We start from the raw sequence: 21854 nt of genomic DNA, 5'->3' as shown, positions 1-21854 counted from the left end.
CTTGGTATGAAATTGGTAAGTCCCAATCGGTTCTAAAGAGAAGAGTATATGGTAGGCTACCATTTGTCTCAGGAATATATATATTTCTATAGAGAAAAATGTGAATACAAAGATACAGAAGTACAGATGTAATACATAATAGTTACATGAGGAAGTTACTAGACAGGTTTTTTAAACTTTTTGTTTCTGTTCTGTGTGCCTGTATTTCCTTTTCCCAAACACAATCTTTATCACAAACATAATAAAAGCAAATTTCTACTCTCCTTATGAAAATAATGAGAGGTTGATCACATAAGGAATGCTCCATTACAAGATAGCCTGGTAATATTTTGCATCGCGCCCATGTGAAATTAAAGTGTTGTTTTCTTTTTTGCAATGTGCATTCTCATGGGAATCCAGTACTCTGCTTGTGTTACAGAGGAACTACATTTCCCAGGCTGCTTCACTACATTTCCCAGGCTGCTTTGCTACACTTCCCAGACTGCTTTGCTACATTTCCCAGACTGCTTTGCTACATTTCCCAGGCTGCTTTGCTATATTTCCCAGCTGCTTTGCCCCTCTGGGTTCCAGCTAGATAGTGGAAGGCTTGGGCCCTAGAATGAGGGGTAGGAGGAAGCCAGGCTATTTCTCGGTGAGTTCCCTTTGCTACTTTTAGCCCACGAGGTCCCACTGGGCGTCAACTCCAACTGGGAAGTCTCTGGGCTGTTTCTGGGCTCTGATAATGGCTCTTTCTCTTATTGTGCTTCAGACTTAAACTGGGAGCAGCTTGGATTCCATGTTTGGCTTCTTGGAGTTTCCATTTCACAGGCCACTGACTCTGTGTATCACATTTCCTGTCAGGAAAGCCTGGACCAGCTTCTGTGCCAGAGAAATTGACCGCTACATTTCATGTTTCCTGTTTCTTGACTGGAAATACCTGTGCCCACGGACAGCAGAGACAACCCAACACTCATGTCACACACAGTCTCTTGTCCCCTCGTGTGTCACACACGGTCACGTGCCCACAGACAGCGGAGACAACTCGACACTGGTATGTCACACGCAGTCTTTTGTTCCTTTTGTAGGACTTCTAATACTTGCACTGAGTTAGTTTCTTACGCTTCATTACCATAGCATATAATTGTTCCTTTCTTATAGATGGTTTTTATCCCCATAATTATCTGTCCCTTTGTCTCAAACACCATAAAATGAACAAAACAGAACAAACTCATGGAAAAGAACTTTTGGGAAATCTCACTTTCCTTGTTACTTAGGACAGCCAATAACTCTCAACCAAGCTAGTGGCTGTCATGATGGACCAGGGGTATACCTCCTCAGCCAGACTCAGCTGGTTACAGGTCTATGTGTGCTTGAGAACGGAGGGTTATAGTTCATCTGAAATTATTGGGTTCTCTCAACTCATGCTTCAGTAATCTTCCTGCATGCCGTGGGGGAGCAAGCCTTCCTGTCTTCCCTTCCAATCCCCTCTCTTGGTCTTGACCTGATCCACGGACCACTGTGTCATTAATGCAGACCGGGGTTTTATCTCTTATATTCAACCAACCCAACTCTTATTCATTGATCCCCACTCTTTCTCATTTCCTGTGTCAATCTTGTCAATCTCTCCCTCCCCCTCCCCCCTCCGCCATGGACCACTCCTGGCCAGACCTTGTCGGAGCCTCTCATTACCTGATGCTAAATCTGGAGATGCTTCTTAGAGTTTAAATTGCAGGTCTCTTTGCCTGCAGAGCTTCCTTGCTAGGTCCCACATCTAGTTTTGTATTCACAATCATGAATTGTTCTTCTCCAAGCAGCCCCTCACATAATACAGCCCCCAGACCCCTGGGCAGCCTGGCTGGTCCTGCCCAGGCCTGCCCCCTGGCCTTCGGTGGAGTCGGGAGAGGCTCTTGTTCCTGTGTTGCTTCAGGAAAATTGTGTTTCTAGAACCCCAAGTTGAACTTAAAATGCCCTTGACCTTACAAGCACTGCTTAACCTGGTGTTTAGTTTTAATTATAAGAGTGCTTTATTTCATCTACTTTATAGGTTAAATAGATTTTGCTGATTAGCTTTGGAAACCAACCACTTAACAACTAACTTGTAAACAAACTTTTGGAATGTAAGCCATTTCTACATTGTAGGCTTCAGGGACTTAACATTAGGGAGCGCTCCTGAAACCATAGCCTGTGCACACTGCTTTATTTACCATGTACAACCTACATACAAAAACGGATGACATTTTATCACAGGAAAAAAGTAATTTCCAGCTAAGCTCAATCAAAAGACATAATCCAACTGGCCATTATTTATAATTGTAGCAATCAGTCAGTCTAGATTTCTGAGTTTCCATTTTAAGTATTTTGCTCTATGATACTCATGTGTTTGTCTGTAATTCACTGTCAAAGGCCAAACACTAGAGCAGTACCTAGAACACAGGAAACACAAAAGAAATGAGGGGCAGACTGAGAGGCTATGCATTCTGCTTCGGGATTTTGTTGTTTGTTGTTGCAGGAGAGGGTCTTCTTTGGTTTGTTTATTTGTTGACTGAATTCTTTGTGTGCTTGCTTGTTTTGAGATGAGATTTTGGAATTTCACTGTGTAGCCCAGGCCTGCCTTAGACTTCTTATGTAACCCAGGCTGGCATCAAATTTATGATCCTCCTGTCTCCACCTACTGTGTGCTGGGATTACACTCGGCACCATACTTGGCCTGCTTTTGGTGTTTAAATTATGATCACTGACTACATTTAGAATGAGCATATACAGGTAATTTAATATACCTTCTTTATGTTTAAGTATACACCGATAATTATGTAAATTTATATTACTTTCCAAAGCTCACCTGCAAAATAAAATGGCTTAGCATCCAATGGAAGGTAGAGTTTATTCATTAGCGTCTCTCTCCTCAGGGAAACTATTATTTATCAAATGAGATTGTACAATCCCTTCCAGAATAGTGTGTTTATTTTCTTATTTATGTAGGAGAATGTTTTTATATCCACCTTGTCATGTAAATAACTTTATTTTTATTTATTTATTTTTTGGCCAGTCCTGGGCCTTGGACTCAGGGCCTGAGCACTGTCCCTGGCTTCTTCCCGCTCAAGGCTAGCACTCCGCCACTTGAGCCACAGCGCCGCTTCTGGCCATTTTCTGTATATGTGGTGCTGGGGAATCGAACCTAGGGCCTCGTGTATCCGAGGCAGGCACTCTTGCCACTAGGCTATATCCCCAGCCCCTATTTTTAAAGAATCCAATATAGGGACTGGGGATATGGCCTAGTGGCAAGAGTGCCTGTCTTGTATCCATGAAGCTCTGGGTTCGATTCCCCAGAACCACATATACAGAAAATGGCCAGAAGTGGTGCTGTGGCTCAAGTGGCAGAGCGCTAGCCTTGAGCAAAAAGAAGCCAGGGACAGTGCTCAGGCCCTGAGTCCAAGGCCCAGGACTGGCAAAAAAAAAAAAAAAAAAAAAGAATCCAGTATAGTTACAGTGTTCTAACTTCCCACCTAGTTTTGTTAAATGTTACAAATATGCTATATGCAGTCTAATTTTCAGGCTGAGAACTCATAAACTCTTAGTAGGACTATGGACTCCCTCGGATAAATAGATTAACAAGGTGATCTTAAGGATGGAAAAGTTTCTAATATAAATTAGCTTTACCCTTCTAAACATCCAAAAGGATTCATTATAATAGAGTTATAGAAAGGCTGGCTTCTGGACTGTACCAATATTACAAATTGGTTTATAGCTGTTTTAATTGTCTTTTTCCCCCACTCTTAAGTCCTGTCAGCTCTCAAGAGAAAAGTTAATGGTGAACTGTTTGTGTTTGGGAAAAAATGTTTTAATTTTAGATTGAAAATGAATTAGTTGTTGGGTACCTGTGGCTCACACCTGTAATTCTAGCTACTCAGGAGGCTGAGACCTGAGGATCACAGTTCAAACCCAGCCTGGGAAGGAATGTCTGTGAGACTCCTATCTCAAGTTAATCACCAAAAAGCCAGAAGTAGAGGCATGGCTTGATGGTAGAGCATCAGCCTTGAATGAAAAAGCTAAGGGACAGGCACCAAGGCCCTGAGTTCAAGCCCCAGAACTTACAATAATTTTAAAATGAAATTTTAAAAAGAAAGAAAATGAATTCTCAATTCTAGGAAAATTGGCATCAGTAGAGCTAGCTGTGGAGTCTGTTCCTCCATTAGCTCACCAGCCATGACAACAGAGATATGGTCTTAGGGTGCTATTCATCTTCTCTACACCACTCTGAAAAAAATACTTCCTCACAGCCTTTGTCCACCCCACAAGCACATTTCATTTTTATTGTTATCATTATTATTTTCAGTAGTTATACAAATGGACTTCAATTTGATATAATTTATGGGGATGATGCATCCTGATCAATGTCACTGCTCCCACTGCTCCCCCCACCTCACTCCACCCCCACCCTGCCGCTCTGCAAGCATATTTCACCCCAGGTCATCTGAGGCTGCACCAGGAAATCTGTCTAGATTCTGGACTACAACATATGCTCATGTTCACTTCCATCCTTGACTTTTAAGGAAATCTCTTCTACCTTGACCATCAGAGAGGCACCGCCAGCTCTCTCCTCCATGAAGCCAGCCTTGCTGTGTTGAGGGACAAAATCCTGTTCTCATCCCCTCTTCTTCCAAGCCCCACAGAGGCAGAGATGATACCCAGGGATAGCTCAGGAGACACTAGATAATCAAAGCAGAAACAGCAGAAATCCAAGCTCCTGGGTGACCACATGGTAGAGAGATGCCTGAATGGCATGAACGAAGCACAATGTTGTTGGGTGTGTTTTATTTATCACATTGCCTACTGCATGCTAGTGTCATTGTTACAACAGAGAGTTGCCTAGCTTCATAGAATCACACACAAAACCTGCAGGAATGCAGACTCACCAGATCTCTTGACTTTTTTTTAAAAAAAGAGAACATAGAAATGCTGAAAACGAATGGTTTTCAGTTCTAGCCAATACCATGAAGCTCGAACAAAACGTGACCATGGCCCAGACCAATCCCAAAAATTCAAGATGGCTTCATATTGCTATGACCTAAGCCTTTCCTCACCCTCTCCCCCTGGCCTCAGAGTCTACCAGTATCAAGTCAGTTACCTGGAATCAAATTAGGGCCCCAAGGAGGCCATACAGGTGTATTAAACTGTAAGCTAATGGCCTTTGGAATATAGCTACAGACAGCAGCAAACACCTATCATATACAACTGTTCTCTCGTTGAATAGTTGTAGAACTGTCAAGCATTTGCCTGAAGCATCCGTGTTTCTCTCTCATCCACATCTTCTTCTCAAAATTAGAGCTGGTTAGTTTCTACACACACATACAACAAAACTACTCTTAACCCTTCTCCATTGCCTGCCAATTTTCTTATACTGATTTATAAGCCCCAACTCAAAAGTTATCTCCTCCATGGGGACTTTTTCATAAGAAGTCCTTGCCCCTGCTAGGACAAATTGACTCAGTCTCCCCTCTCCGCTCGCTCACGAGCACTGCTGCAGGAGACCCCTTCTCTTCTAAGGTGGGAACTCCTGGCCACAAACCAGAGCACATTCACCTTTTCAGTGTCGGTGCCTGCTGCTATCTCCAGCACCTAAGTCATTGAAACAAGGGCCCAATATATGCATTTTGTGTTTTTGCTGTTCTCGTTCTTGTTGCTATGTTATTTTGGTTTTCATTTGATTTCCTATGTACCTTAATCAATGATTCATCTCAGCTGTGCCCTGAGCTCGGTGGGAAGAGCTTGGAAGGAGAGTTGAAGCCAAGTGCAATAGTTGCGCTCAGAGAGGTCAAATGTCATCACCATTTAGGAGAACAGGCTCTGAAATCCGGCTGCCTGGGTTCCTTGCTTTTTTTTTTTTTTCCAGTACTAGGCCTTGGACTCAGGGCCTGAGCACTGTCCCTGGCTTCTTCCTGCTCAAGGCTAGCACTCTGCCACCTGAGCCACAGCGCCCCTTCTGGCCGTTTTCCATATATGTGGTGCTGGGGAATCGAACCGAGAGCTTTATGTGTAGGAGGCAAGCACTCTTGCCACTAGGCCATATTCCCAGCCCCAGGGTTCCTATCCTATTCACTGGCCACTTCCTCTTTACTGTAGGCAACCGGCTTCATCTTTGCCATTGATCCCCCTGTTAAATGGTTGCAGAAGTAACAGTAGTTCTGCATTGGCCTACAAGGGTTGCTGCAAGAAAATACACGAATGACTGACTTCAACAAGGTTCAAGTCCAGCCCCAGGCAAAGAGTTTGCAAGACTCCCATGTCAGAAAAGGCTATGTGGGGTGGCTCATGATTGTCATACCTGCCACAGTGGGAAGCCTGGACAGGAAGCTCCCCCGGCCAGCCTAGGCAAGAGCAAGACCTTATTTCAAAAATAACCAGAGCACAGGGGGCTGGGTTAAGTAGGAGAGTATGTGCTTGGCAAACCCAAAGCCCTGAGTTCAACTCCCATTATTGCAAAAAAATACTGTTTAGGGGCTGGGGATATGGCCTAGTGGCAAGAGTGCCTGCCTCGGATACACGAGGCCCTAGGTTCGATTCCCCAGCACCACATATACAGAAAACGGCCAGAAGCGGCGCTGTGGCTCAAGTGGCAGAGTGCTAGCCTTGAGCAAAAAGAAGCCAGGGACAGTGCTCAGGCCCTGAGTCCAAGGCCCGGGACTGGACAAAAAAAAAAAAAAAATACTGTTTAGAGATATTTGTTTGCTTAAGGGAGTAGTTGGAGAGAGTGGAAAACTGTAATCCTTGTAATTGAAAATTACTGCCCTCATCCTAAGTTTGAACATGACTTCGTTTGAGGCTATGGCTGACATTGTTAAAATTTGTCCCTTGATTTATTAGTAGGCATTACTCATTCATTTGTAGCCAGCAACCACTAATTCAGATATATACTCAAAGACTGTAGCTCTGACTTCTGAAATTCTGGAATTTGACCTCTCTTAAAGTTAGGGATTTGTCTCAATTGCTCCTTGAATACTCCAGACTTAGAACTTTAAAATCAGTTTCTGAAGCCATTGAGTGGCTCTAACAGACCAAAATACAATCTGATCAGCCACTTAAGACACAGATTTATGAATCGAAGTATTTCCCAATAGTGCTCATGGATGTGAATCCCTGAACTGCAGGGATCCCCACAGAAAAAGAAGATTGCTTCTGATAGATAAGTAGCATTCATCCATCACTTAATACATGAGAGAACGCAAAAGCCAGGTTTGCATCCCAGGGTTTTGCTCTCATTCTCTGAGACTATATCAAGGTTTTAGTTGTTTTTTTTTTTTTTTTTTTTTTTTGGCCAGTCCTGGGCCTTGGACTCAGGGCCTGAGCACTGTCCCTGGCTTCTTCCCGCTCAAGGCTAGCACTCTGCCACTTGAGCCACAGCGCCGCTTCTGGCCGTTTTCTGTATATGTGGTGCTGGGGAATCGAACCTAGGGCCTCGTGTATCCGAGGCAGGCACTCTTGCCACTAGGCTATATCCCCAGCCCCAAGGTTTTAGTTTTAACTTGTGTCCTGGACCATCTATACATGCCTATGTCACATCCCTGCGCCCTCCTTCCATCCCACCCACTCTCCCACAGCTGTGCTCCCAGCATGGAACTCAGCAGTCAGGAGGGAGTAAGAAGCATGTCCTCCAGAGGGGTTTCCTCCAGGAAGCTGCCCTTTCCTAACAGGGCCATTACTCACCCCTGTCCCTCACCCTCCCCACACCTCCTACTCCCCAAATATGCCAAGGGCATTGAAACTCCCCTCCCACTGACTTCCACCTCAGGCTTCTGTCTAGGCAGGCTGGGTGGGAACAGCAGGGAAATATGCATGAATTCCTCTAAGCTACTTTTCTGGTTCAAGCAAAAGGTGAAGGATATGAAGATGTGCATCCGGCCCTCACCAAGCAGAGGCGTGTGTCCACATGCAAATGCTGGGTGTTACGGGCAGCTGGGAGTGTGATTTGAACACCTCACCCCTTGTGCTTCCAGTCATGATGAGGAGATGACCCAGATTGGTGGTGCCAGGCTTGACTGTGCTGGCCGGGAGGACAGAGGGCATGGAGACCATGCACAGGGCACACACCTGCAGTCCCAACACTAGGGAGGACGAAGCAGGAGGATTGGGAATTCAGGCCAGCCTGCACCAGCCAGAAAGACTCATGTCCCCACAAAACAATTCCAACATGGAAGGCATTACAAGGACACACTCCCCATACATGTATACATTGAAAAAATGAGCATCCTTCCATCCTTGGAAAATATCACACTCCAGCCAAACTTCTTTAAGAAGCAGAATTAGAGGGATGTAGAAACCCATGACTCATGGGTTCACAGTAAAAAGCGTAAAATTTAAAAAGGCACTTACCATTTTGTATTTTACCTAAGAATTAATGTCAAAAGGTACTAGATTGAATAGTAATGATGATTACTGTTTTGTAATGTTATCTCCATGCTTAGTATTTTACTACTTGGAAATAGCATGTAGCATGTGTGTTGTTTATATGTATGCACTCGCATGCATATCATCTGCTGAGTAGATGTGTGATTAATTACAGTGAGTCAGTTTCTGTTCTGTGCTTTGCAATCCTGTCTGGGATAGCCCTAAGCAAATAGTTTAAATCTCCCTAGGCCTCAACTTCCTCATCTGTAAAATAAAAAGAACGCAGGCCCTTCTCAGACCTTGAGTGAGGGTTAATGAATGTTTGAGGCCTCCTAGTGACAGACTCCTTGGATGCACAGAGGGGTGTTAGGTACACTGTCAGCCTGCCCTGGGCACAGCAGTGCCTGCTACATGTGAGGAGACACAAACAGAGATGACAGCCTGTGGGTACAGGAAGGCTCTCTGCTTTTGGACAGTGTAAGGTCTAGACAGTGTCCAACAGAAACACAACTCAACCTTCCTGTGTAACCTTACATTTTCAAGTTGCCAAATTTAAAAAGGGGAAAACAACAGCTAAGTCTACTGTGAATAATGTTCCTCAGTGTGCATAGGCATGGAGCTCCTGGTGTCATTTCTCACAAGGACTCTGCTCCACTAGACCGGAGCCCTGTTCTCACATCTCACGGAACCCCCACTTCCTCCCATGGACCCTGTTTGAGGAGTCTAGTCTTCAACATGTGGATGTGGAGGAAGAACACAAATATTCAGTCCATAACAAAGGGGGTGAGAAGATCATACTCTCACTAGGTCGCTCAGCAAAGCTTCTGTTTGTAGGTGGCATCTGAACAGCCACTAAGATGCCTTTCTTCCTGGGCACCAACAGAAGCCGTGCGTTCAGGGCCAAGGAGAAGAGACGACCTCCGTACGTCAGCAGCTCTATTCCTGGGGATTCTCTCACCCTGACATTTGACTCAGCCTTCACCCCTTCCCTGAGCTGGGGCCTGCATACGGATCTTCCTGCTGACTAGCTCCACCTTTATGACTCATGCGTATCCCAAACTCAAATCTAACACGCACACTTTGTCACACACCTCTGAACTCTACATCTTCCTTCATCTCTCTACCACATTCTCATTCATGCTCTGAAGCCTTGTAGCATTTTCCTCTGGTTAAGTTAATTGTACAAAGGGATTTCATTGTGATATCCACGCATGTGCATGTCATATACTTTGATCAAATTCACTCAGTCTATATTTCTCTTTCTTAGCCCACACTCTTCTTCCACATCCCAGCTGACACTAGTGGAATTAGGAAGAATCACAAGCCTGCAGCCCCTGGCTCACTGTGAGCTTGTTCCCAGCTTGATCGCCAGCTCCCCACCCCTCTGGACAAAGCATGCAGGCCGAGTGCTTGCTTATCCACACACATCCCTTCCTGTCATACAGCCATAGTCACAAAGTCAAGCAAGTCTAAAGTCCAGCTGTGCTGGCTCCTGGTACCGTCAGCAGGGTTTCTACCATATCACACCCAGTGAGGAAATGGCATTTGGACCTTAGCTTTGATCTCTGATTGTGGATGAGTTCTCCTGTCTTATCAAGGACCTTGGTTCTATTGTCAGTTACTAGTTGTATGCTTCATGAGATATGTTTTAGATGAGGGAGGTCTTCCTGCCCCTGAAGGAGCCCCTTGTGAGTTTTGACCTGCTCTGGGGAAACGTTGTCCATTGGCCCTCATGTTCACCCCAGGTGATTCACAGATGACACCTGCATCCTGTGTGGCAGCAATCTTGCCTCCTTCCCATACCCATTCATTTACCAACAACCATTTCTAGCTCTGCTATAGCAGGGGCCCTGCCTTGGAGTAGAGATTCACTCATGGTATAATTTTTTTTCATGATTTCTTACTTGCTATTTGTGAAGCCAATTTTAGAATTGTGAGAAATAAAAATTGACAATGGAATGCTGAACACTTCTCAATATAAGGGTTCCTTATGAACATGGGGTATGGTGGGAATAAGCATTTTGGTCTGGATTGAGGGTTTGTTTTTCAGATGTGTATCTTGGAGTGGATATTTATGGACTAGAGTCCTCTGGAAGTGGAAACGTCACATTCTTGTTGATAAGCAACACTAATTACAAGTGGCAGGAAATGCCAATTTAGAGCTAACTTTAAAATGAGTTCAGGAAAGCTTAGGTTAGGACTAATTTATCACTTAAACCCTAGGACGAGGTGGCCTGACCATTTTTCACCGAGGTTGTTGATAATGTGCGTAATGATTACCCTGACTTGGTCTGTGGGTTACATCCAGAATTACCGCTGTCCCATGAAGCACTGGGCCCCACTCACAATTTGTGTATGGACACGGGAGGGTGTGTGTAGCACACACAATGCACAGGTTTGTGGGAGGTGGTAATGAATGCCGTTCTCCACTTCCCATGGGAGCGTGGCAGTGTCTGGCAGGCAGGCAGTCACCCTGCAAGACTCTCACACATCTTGCTGGTGGCTAGTTGTGTCATGCTGGGTCATGGGAAACAAGATCAGAAAAAAGAGCAGACTAAGCAGACATGAGAGCTAAAACAAGGTGTGATCCTGGACAGAAAACTTTGTTGGTCAGGCAGCATGTCATGTTTGAATAAGGCTAGTAGATGAGTGAAAAGCAAATCAAGGGTAATTGATAAGGTTAACCATACCCTTGCTATAAGAATATTAACATGGGGGGAGGGGAGAATGAGGGAGGAGGTAACAAACAGTACAAGAAATGTATCCAATGCCTAATGTATGAAACTGTAACCTCTCTGTACATTAGTTTGACAATAAAAATTTAAAAAAAGAATATTAACATGGGGAAGAAGGCTAAAGAATATAAAAAGAAATTTGTTACTCTTAAAAAAAATAAAGGACATTTCTAATCTTCCCTTTCTTCTTCATGTAGTACATCAACATGTTGAGAGTTTCTCTTTTCATTTTGTGAGGAACCACACTCTACTGCTACATTCTACTCTCTGGAACAAAAAAATAGAACAAATCACAGATCTTCCATGAAGAGTTTCTTAGAAGGCTCTCATGTTACGTGGGTGCTGTGTACTCCAGAGAAAGATCCACCATAGAACCTTGTATCTTATTTCTCTGTCATCTGCTTGTTCTCTGCATGTCCTGTCTTTTTAACCTTTAATGTCACCCACTGTAATCCTACCCGTTCTTCTAGTTCTAGCTAAGTCTGTGCTTCCTGAAGAAAATTCTCTGATCATTCCCTCCAGACCCCCTTGTCTCCTTACTGGATGGACCCAATCTCATATTGCTATTTTTTCATTCTTACAGCATTCAACTTCATGTTTTAAGAATTTGTGTACATGCAAGACACATCACATGTGCTTTTATTATTTTTTAATTTTTTTTTAATTTTTGCCAGTCCTGGGGTGTGGACTCAGGGCCTGAGCACTGTCCCTGGCTTCTCTTTGCTTAAGGCTAGCACTCTGCCACTTGACCCACAGCACCACTTCTGGCTGTTTTCTATATATGTGTGTCTGGGGAATCGAACCCAGGGCTTCATGTATACGAGGCAAGCACTCTTGCCACTAGGCCATATTCCCAGCCCATACTTTTATTATTTACCTTCTCCAAGCAAGTATTCCTTAAATGAATAAACTATTTTTTGAAAAAAAAATTAGTAGAATGAGTTAGGTTCGCCACAGGGGGTCTTTATTCTTGAAAATTATTGAGTAAGTGATTGTGCAATAGTCAAACTATTTTAATGCTTTTGCAATATTCAAATCTTTTCAGTGTGTGTGTGTACACGCATGTGTATGTGTGTTTTAGTTTGCTTGTTCTTTATTGTGACTGCAGCGTAAATTACTACACTTTCAAACTCAAATCACCATTGCTGTGGGCTTGACACACTTCCCCTTTAACAAAACTCAACCCACAAATCACTTGCATTTCTAAAGCTTTTTGAAAATGTGTGTCATGCTTCTGGCCGCATTCCAGAGAGCTGAGTGTGTGCTGCAAAACCAGAGGGGTGGAGGGAGCGGAGGAAGCCTTACAAGGCAAGAGGTCTAAGCCAGGCCAGCCTCTGTGCTGACAAGGGGAAAAGAGGACCAGCAAGGAAACAAGACAAGGGCCTGAAGGAGAGAGGGAGGCAGGACCATGCTCAGATCTCCCGGGATCAGGAGAGGTGAGGGTGTACGCCTTGGCCAGAGCCCCCCTGCTTTGTGACTGCTGCCTTCTGGGATCCTCAGCCTCTCTTTACCAAGCCCCACCCTTTGGGGAGCCCACATCTCACCCTTGTACACAGGAACTCTGAGAAAACAGCCCTGGGCCTTTCCCAGGTTCTCTGACCCCCACTTGGGAACTCTAGCTTTGGCTTTGGGGGAGGTGATACGGTGCATTGGAGCTCAGTGGACATGGAAGAAACCACCAAGGTGCCTGGTCTCTTGAAGCTTGTAAAACCAGCCATCAGGATTTCAGCTGGCTCTCAGTACACAGAAGCTATGGCAAGCAAGCATCACCAAAGCACGGAAGTTCCATCCTTGCCTCATTCCCTGTCTTCTGTAGGGCTGATTTTCTCAGTGCCTCACTTTCTTAATCTAGCAGATGGGTACGATAGCATGGCTTCTATGTCAGGAGCTACTGAAGGGATGGGGTGGTAAAATGCAAGCCTGGCACATAAGCAGCATTCCATAGATAGACGGGCAGCAGTAGTGGCCATACTTATTTTTGCTTTTCTAATCACAAGAGGTTCAGTGGAAAGCCATGCTGAGGCTGGCGATCTTCTGCTGAGCTACTACCAGGGAGCAGACCTGACTTTGTCCTTCACCAGCCATGACCCCTGAACCCCATTCCCTCCTCCGGCAGACCACAGCAGCACCCACTTCACAGGATTAAGGGATTGGTGTAGAGGCAGAGCGGTGCTGCTGTTACATGATCCAACAAAGATCAGCCATAGTTATCTTCAACTCCCATCAGCAATAGCTAGAATTTTTAGGCATTTCCATGAGTAACTTGAAATGTGATCTTTTATGCAACATTCATAAATTTAAAGTTTAAATGCTTCGTGGCCGTTTATCTGGACTATCAGCTCCCTTGGAAACAAGCCAGGCTCTTAGCCACAAGCCGTTTCCAACTGGGTCCCCACTGACTGTCTCTCAGCGTCAATGCGTGTAGCAGATGTTAAGTTGCATTTCTCAACTGTTCCTCCCAAAGAGAAAGGCTGCGAAGTCCTCATGAGAGGCCATCATGACCACAGCACTGCAAGCCCCCACTTTAACATGGCTGGGGCTGTAGGGTGCTATGCAGAAGCAGGAGACCTCACGGGCAGGCAGCCAGCCACTTGAAATCACCATTTTACTTAGCACACTGTAGCAACAGCTCCAGCCCTTCGTTCAGATACTGGAAAGGTTTACAGTCCAGGAAACTTTTTTCTTCTCTTGTCTTCAGCCAATGGCCTTGTAGTCTAGTGATGTCACCCCACAGTAATGCGGCATGACTTAACTGTTGGAAAGGTGACAGGAATTCCAGGATTACAATGAAACTGCTGAGCTGCTAAATTAGTCATATTGTACACTGCAGATAAGTCGCTCTGAGCTGTGATTCACTGCCAGTTCAAACAGCACTGTTGTCTGAGCCGGAAAGCCAGGGCCCATCACTCACCCTTCAAATGATCCCATCCAGTTATTCCTGCTTCTGAACGAGGTACAGGGGTGGCTACCATACCACAGGCCACTTGAAAAAGGACACTATTCTCTATTTTTAGGAGAATATATATACAAAATTTTCTCAGCTCGTACAAAGTTCGTCACTGTAATCTCTTGATGACTGCCCCAATTCCACAGAGGGTAGCGTGAGGTCCTGTTCCTCAGAGACCATGGAACTGTTCACCACCCTTCCCGGCTTCTCACACTCGCTGGCCTCTTCCCGCCCATGGTCCTCCAGTCTGTGAAAGGGGATCTTTAACTGACCACAGCCAGGAGGAGGCGGATAGAACTTCTACAGTATCTCTTGTTAAAATTAAGCTTGCATTTTCTTATTTCTAGCACGTGTTATTAAAAAATTAGGAAGTATTGCAAAATACAAAAGGAAGGAAAGCCCCCACCCTTCCACCCTCCTTAAAACAACCATCACTTAAACTTTCTTGCAGTGTGTGTGTGTGTGTGTGTGTGTGTGTGCGCACCAGTCACATCACTTGAACTCAGGGCTACGGCACTGTCCTTGAGCTTTGTTGCTCTAGGCTAGCACTTTACCACTTGAGCCACAGCCCTGCTTCTGATTTTCTTGTGGTTAATTGGAGATAAGAATCTCATGGACTTTCCTGCCCAGGCAGGCTTCAAACCACAATACTCAGATCTCAGCCTCCTAAGTAGCTGGAATTATAGACATGAGCCACTCGTACCTGGCTAATCATTTTATTTTTTACATTAACTGGTCTATAATCAACCTCTGTAATAGATTTAAGCCTATCTTACTTAAGTGAGCCTCCTACTATGAGGGAGAAAGAATTAGATGTTAAATTAATAAAATAGGTATCTCTAATAGTCAGGCTCCAACTTCAAAAATCTGACTAGATTAACCCTTCTAAATAGAACTAGACACAATTAGATTTACAGCACAGATGAACATTCCAACACAAGAACTTTGCTCTGGGTGGACAAGAGCTGGTTCTCTTCATCATTGTCTCAGTATGTCAGATGGAGACAATTAAGCAACCACCAGAACATGGCAGGGTTCAGGAATAGGGCCTCCTGGCCTAATGATCAATTGCACATGGATTGCACAAGAGAGGGTTCTATTTTTCCACTTTTTAATCATGTGACAACCAAGCCTTGTCTCTCCTTCACAGTCATAAAACCTCACCCTTTCTCATCTTTTATACTTTTGTCTATTTGACAGGAGAACCCTAAGAATGCAAATCACACCCTTTCCAAGCCTCAAATAAATGTTATATAATTAGCTACATAAACATGACCTGCATCTTTTCCCCTGGAATATTTCCCAGCAACTACCTATGAAAGCTTGATTTCCCACAAACAAGGTGCCAGGAAAAGCCCCCAGATGGCAAGCGACCTTTCCATTTTAGTGGCTTGACCTTGCCAAAGTGCTACCCAGACGACCTACCTGTTTCTCTCTCCTCTACTCCCAACATGATGTTGTCTTTCCACACTCGCCACTAAGCACTGGCTTTTATTCACTGAATTCCTTTCCTGGCCCTCTCTCTCTCAGCATTGCACACCCACTACTAGTTGCTAATTCCTGCCTTTTATTATTCCCTGATGGTTTTTGCCAGGCCTCCGAATGACCTTGGAGTTCTGCAGTGTTCTCCTCCAGCTCTGGCCCCACAGAGCCTACTCAGGGACCTGTGTCATCTCATTTTCTCATTCAGTTTCCAGTTGGCTGGGAGCCTGCACTCTGTTCTCTGCCTGGCGCAGGCTTCTAATCCAGGCCGTGATATTTATGTGTGTGTGTTTTACCATTGTGAGGAGAAAATTCCAACCCAAAGTAGTGACGATGAATACCAAAGGGAGACACTGAACTGGGTTCAGGGACTGTTCCTGACCACCAGGCACAGAGAGAAGGATTCTGGTCTAGTCTCATCCTTTTACAGATGACCAAGTTGGGACCTTCAGTCCCAAGTCACAGATCATGCACCTAAATTATTGCCAGAGCTTCCAGAGCAAGATTTCCAAGTGCGTAAAGTCTAATTCTAGAATCCTACAGGCCTGGGTTCAAATCCCACACCATGTGGCTTTGTATGGCTAATACCAGCCCTCTCCAATCCACAGTTTCCCTGCCTGTTAAGATAGAAAGGTAACACATGGCTTACTACAGTTTCTGAGCTCAATATATGGCTGCCATTGAGTATTCACTAGAATTCAGCTCTCTCTCCATGCTTAGTCAAATGATCTTTACAAGATCCTTTTGTGGTTCTAAGGCCCGCCTTTCAAGATTCTATCTTGAATCTTTACTAATGATTACTTGAAAACCCATGTTTCGGTTGATTGCCCTACAATGGAAGGTTGATGAGCAAACCTGTGCCAAGGGGCTGGGAATGTGGTCTAATGGTAGAGTGCTTGCCTCGCATACATGAAGCCCTGGGTTCGATTCCTCAGCACCATATGTATATAAAAACCCAGAAATGGCACTGTGGCTCAAGTGGTAGAGTGCTGGCCTTGAGCAAAAAGAAGCCAGGGACAGTGCTCAGGCCCTGAGTTCAAGCCCCAGGACTGGCACAAAACAAAACAAACCTGTGCCACGTACAACAGCAGTCATGTAAGATGACAACAGAACGGAGAATTTCTGTCACTCAGCGGTGCTGTATCCATCACAGTGCTGAGGTGCAGCACGTTGCTGACATGTGGGTGTAAACAGCTGCTGCTCCCCCCACCCATCATACAAACACACAGCACATGCAACCACATGTGGCATGTAACAATAATTATCACACACAGCGATGCTACTGGCTTGTGCACTTACTAATCCATGCTTTAGTCATTCTTTCAGTGTGTTCTCCTAACTGTATTTGTATGAGTCTAATGAAGTGTGTATGTGCCTTGGGCAACAGTCCCACCTGGCCTGTGTTCACTGTGTCTGTGGCATACATGAAGACCACACCTAGGGATTGATTTACACCATCCAGGCTTGTGAAAAGACATCCCAGTGTTCAAATAACGGTGAATCACCTCACACCACATTATCTCAGGATGCATCCTCACAAGTAAGTGATGCACAATTGTACTTAAAGGGTTAAATAATCCTTGTAAATACAGCATTTTCAGCAGGGAGGAACTAGCAAAGCATTAAGCAATCCACACAATCCCAAATGTCCCAGACAAATGCACAAATAACAGGAGAGGCTGCTTTTGTGTGCTCTTGGAAACAGCCGGAGCCGAGGCTTAAGAGATGTTTCTCTGTGAGCCACTATACCCGGAGTCACTTGTTCAGGCTGGGCCTAGAAAAGCCCATGCAGGGCTGGGGATATGGCCTAGTGGCAAGAGTGCTTGCCTCGTATACATGAAGCCCTGGGTTCAATTCCCCAGCACCACATATACAGAAAACGGCCAGAAGTGGTGCTGTGGCTCAAGTGGCAGAGTGCTAGCCTTGAGCAAAAATAAATAATAAATAAATAAATATAAATATAATAAATATAATAAATAAATAAATAATTAAAAAAAACAAAATACATTTTAAAAAAAAGAAAAGAAAAGCCCATGCATAGCACGTAGAGATAGAAGAAAGGATGCTTTCCACCAAAGCAACAGCCACAAGTGCAAGAAAGCAGGAAGCACACACAGCCAGCAAGGGAGGGGCATCTCCTGGACACGCATTCTCTCCAGTTTCAAAGTTGAAATCGGCCTTCCCACCTGTGATCCTGTGGCCATGAGAAGTAAAATACTGACCTGAATACACTGGCAGTCTCCCGTTTTACTGCTCCTCATCACATGCAGAGCGAAGCCCAGTGCCAGGGCCGGTACCATCTCTCCCTGGCTACCTTGGCAGCCTTAGTCAGTCCCCTGGAGCAGCCATCTGCCTTCCCTGAGCCACTTGCACTTGTCTTCAACACTTGACTTTCCTGCAGCCCTTTAAATGGGCTGTTTCCATGGCCAAAACCATGTCCCAAGCAGCTTCCAGATCTGGTGTGAAGGCTACCGGCAACAAGTCCTCATGGATGTTCCTCTGCCCATCCCCACTTCCGCTCCTGGAGTTCCTGCTCTGAGGTCCTCTCAGGGGAGCCTGTGGTCTCCCTGAAACACAGTGGCCACCCACAGGCTTCCAGGCATTATAAGCCTCTCTCACTCTCCAGTGAAAACTCCCTGACACAGAGGCTGGGCCTTTAAAGGACCTACTACATGCTGAACATAGATTTAGGACCTATGAAATAAAGAGTAAGAGTAAGTCAGATGATTAACAAATGGACGTATTTCTAAGTAAACATTTTCAGATGAAGAAAATTAAATGGTGCAGTGGGTGAAAGAACAGTGAGCAAGGAGAAGGGCCGCATGAAAGAAAGTGGTCTGACCACGGCAGCCATGCCTGGGAGTACTGAGGCAAGATTGAGGGCAAAGGAAGAGCTCATAAACAGTTGCTGAAAGAAGTGATTGGCTGGGACCTAGTTCAAGGATATAAACTCCTCCCACATGGACAGGGGAGTGCAGTCACTTCTCAGTTATAAGGCAGAGAAAACTACCAAAGTTATCACACAGGTTTCTGCTTGGAGCCTGGGGAGAGCTGGGGAGAGGCTAGGCTGACCTAGTGGCCTTACAGCAAAACATGTTTCCATGAGCAAAAAATTATCAAAGAACAAACACCCCAGAAACACCACCCTGAACCCTCACTTTGGAAAACACTGTCCTGCAGTCCACAGGACTCTCTTCACGGGCAAACAGCCACTCAGAACACACCTCAGCACAGCAAAAGCTCGGAATAGCTCAACGCGGAGAAAACTTGGCCGACTTTCATTTCCACAAGTTAATCTCACTGGACTATGCCTTCTGTTTTGTTCTGTTTTATTTTGTTTGCAGACAATACTGCCTTAACCCAGTGTTTTGTGAGACACCTCTTGGGAAGCTCTGATTTACAGCACCCTGCACAACCCACCAGGCTTGCTGTGGTAATTTCTGGCTTTCAGTTCTATTTTGTTCAGTGAAAAGGTGAGACAAATAAGGTGGTATGATTTCTGAGAAGACAAAATGTTTGCTTTGCATGTGTAAAAGTAAAAGATGTGGGAGTGTTCATGTAGCTGATTTCACTATATTTATTCACCTTAAAATAACTTGAACAGAACTGAAAATGGCTAAAAATGTAAAGGTATGTGTGTAAATATGTACTAATACAAATTCTGTGCAAAAGAAATCTAAATGGTAAAATTAAAATCCAATTCAAATGTATTTTATGTACTGCAGAGTAGTCAATTAAAATAAAATTAATAATTTCTGCACTACCAAGTGCAAAAAGAAATTAAATTTACTCCTCAACAAACCTCATCTGACATTTTTCTTTCTTTCTTTCTTTTTTTTTTTGGCCAGTCCTCGGCCTTGAGCTCAGGGCCTGAGCACTGTCCCTGGCTTCGTTTTTGCTCAAGGCTAGCACTCTGCCACTTGAGCCACAGCGCCGCTTCTGGCCATTTTCTGTATATGTGGTGCTGAGGAATCGAACCCAGGGCCTCATGTATACGAGGCAAGCACTCTTGCCACTAGGCCATATTCCCAGCCCCTGACATTTTTCATTGTCACCATTTTTAATGGCAAAACCATAAGGCACTGAAGATTAATTTTTAAAAATCAAATGCATTAGATCATTACAATCAAGAAATTTAATAGGGAACAAAAATCCAAATTGGAGGGTAATTAGTACCACTGACACTTTACTAGTAGCTAAAAATAAGACTAACACCAAGTTCCTCCAGTTTCAGGCTATAATTAATATGCTTGCAGTCCACCTGGGAAATTAACTTTATGTTCCTTTTATTAGAAAAAAAAAACCCTAAACATACAAATCATTCTAATCACATAGTGTTAAATGTCAATCAAATCTTCACATATGCATATTGTAAGAACACACAGAACTCACTTCCTCACTACATTTTTGTTTTGTTTTGATTTGATTTTTGGGGGGTGGAGCTTGAACTCAGGGCCTGGTGGTGGTTAGGCAGGGACCCTACCTACCACTTCAGCCACAATCCTAGCCTGATAAATTTCCATTTTTCTTAGTACCTTTAAAATTATGTCATATCATATAAGGTCACCTGAAAATATGTTGCTGAGAGAATGACTACTATCACAGCAGTAACATTCCATGTTAATAGTGTAACATGTTCTCACACTGGTTCCTCTGGTAAATAGCAAATAATTTGTTTCTCTAAATTGATCTTCAGAAAACAAATACGTATCTAATAAGATCAAATCACCGTTAAAATTGAACCTTGGCCACCCCCAAATATTTATTTATGCAACCATCCAGTCAAAAATCACCGTTTTGGTTTTGCTGGTCCTGGGGCTTGAACTCAGGGCCTGGGTGCTATCCCTGCACCTCTTTGTGCTCAAGGCTGGCCACAGTGCTACTTCCAATTTTTTCTGTATTTCTGTAATGACATACATCAGAGATGATCCAGTTTTCTTCTAACACAAGAAATACATTAAGTGAATGGCTTCAGTCCCAGCTTTGAGGGTGCTTTCTCCATGTTGTCTCTCACTTCCTTCCTCCTGCAGAGCCTCCTGGACTGCTCTGGGTGATCTCAGCCCTAGGGGGCCAATGGGTCTACAAAGTCTTCAACTCCCTTCTCCTGCTATCTTTGACCTTCAAGCTGAAGTGGAGACCACCCCTGCAGAGGTGACAGATTCTCCCCATGTCACTCTGAGACTGCAACTGAAAAGGAGAAGGTAATGTGAACACTTAAACTCTTTTCCTGCTCTAGACTGTGTTCCTCCAGGTCAGCTCTCCAGCCCAGCCCGATTACAGGTCACAAGGAAGCTCACTGTCCATGATGACCACTGCGTTGTCCATTCACGTGGTAGGTCACAGAGCAGTAGGGGAAAGGGAAGGGGTGACATAATACCACAGCCCTGCTATGAACCAGGACCAGAAACCCTTTGGAGGGAACAGACACTTGGAGGGCCTCTGTCAGGGCGGCCTTTCCTACCTACATAAAGTGCAAGCCAGGTAGTGTGCACATTACAAAGTAATCAAGAATTGTACAGATGAGACAGCATACCACTGAGTCATCTAGAAACCACACAATAACAATGTTCAACATGAGGGATTTTCAGAGTTACTTGGACATTCAGAAAAAGTATAAAACTCGAAAATGAAGAGACATCCTAGAAATTCCAACAGAAACTCTGACACTCTTGATTTCACAGGATGAGGCAGGTGAGGGGCAGGGTCTGAGGGACAGCACAAAGGTCACCTCCTTCTAACCCACGTGTCTGAAACCCACTCTCAGAGGAGTGGGACAGAGGCTGTGGGACTGCCCAGAGTGGCACAGGTACAGGACTGGGGGTTTCCGTAGTGTAGTGGTTATCACGTTCGCCTCACACAGGCACAGGACTCTGGATCCCAGCCCTGCTGGCAAACCAGCCCCAGCTCCTCCCCCATCACACAGAGACACAGACACAGTCAGAGACACAGAGACAGACATAGAGAAACAGACAGACACAGAGAGAGAGAGAGAGAGAGAGAGAGAGAGAGAGAGAGAGAGAAATAACGAGTGCCAAGCAGGGCTGTTGTGACCTGCAGGATAGGCAGTGGGTGAGAAGGCCTGAGGGAGATGAGCAGCAATCTGCAGAGTGGGACTTGGAGTAAGACAAAGAACAATGTGACTTAAGAAAACCAGGAAGGTGGATGAAAAAGAAAACACAGGAGAGGGGATGCTGGCTGTAGCAACATGGTTCAGAGGTGAGAGACAGGAACTGAGAGGATATAAAAAGAGAGAGGATGTTGGGAATCAGCCTTGGAAGAAGAATCCATCTGATCCCAGGCCCCTTCCAAGAGAGGAGCCCTCCTGTCCA

The 21854-nt window shown here is 44.7% G+C and overlaps 1 long non-coding RNA gene across 1 annotated transcript; it reads left to right on the top strand.

Annotated features, from left to right (window-relative positions):
• The first annotated feature begins 568 nt into the window (after nt 1-568).
• LOC125342537 lies at nt 569-19070 on the top strand. The gene is made up of 3 exons (XR_007209241.1): nt 569-631; nt 841-1030; nt 18870-19070. It is a non-coding gene; the product is annotated as an uncharacterized LOC125342537 (long non-coding RNA).
• The last annotated feature ends 2784 nt before the right edge of the window (nt 19071-21854 follow it).

This window comes from Perognathus longimembris, chromosome 26 (assembly GCF_023159225.1).
Source record: "Perognathus longimembris pacificus isolate PPM17 chromosome 26, ASM2315922v1, whole genome shotgun sequence".
In the NCBI taxonomy this organism is placed as follows: Eukaryota; Metazoa; Chordata; class Mammalia; order Rodentia; family Heteromyidae; genus Perognathus; species Perognathus longimembris.
The sequence above is the reverse complement of the archived record's forward strand: the minus strand, read 5'-3'. Positions and strand labels throughout refer to the sequence as shown.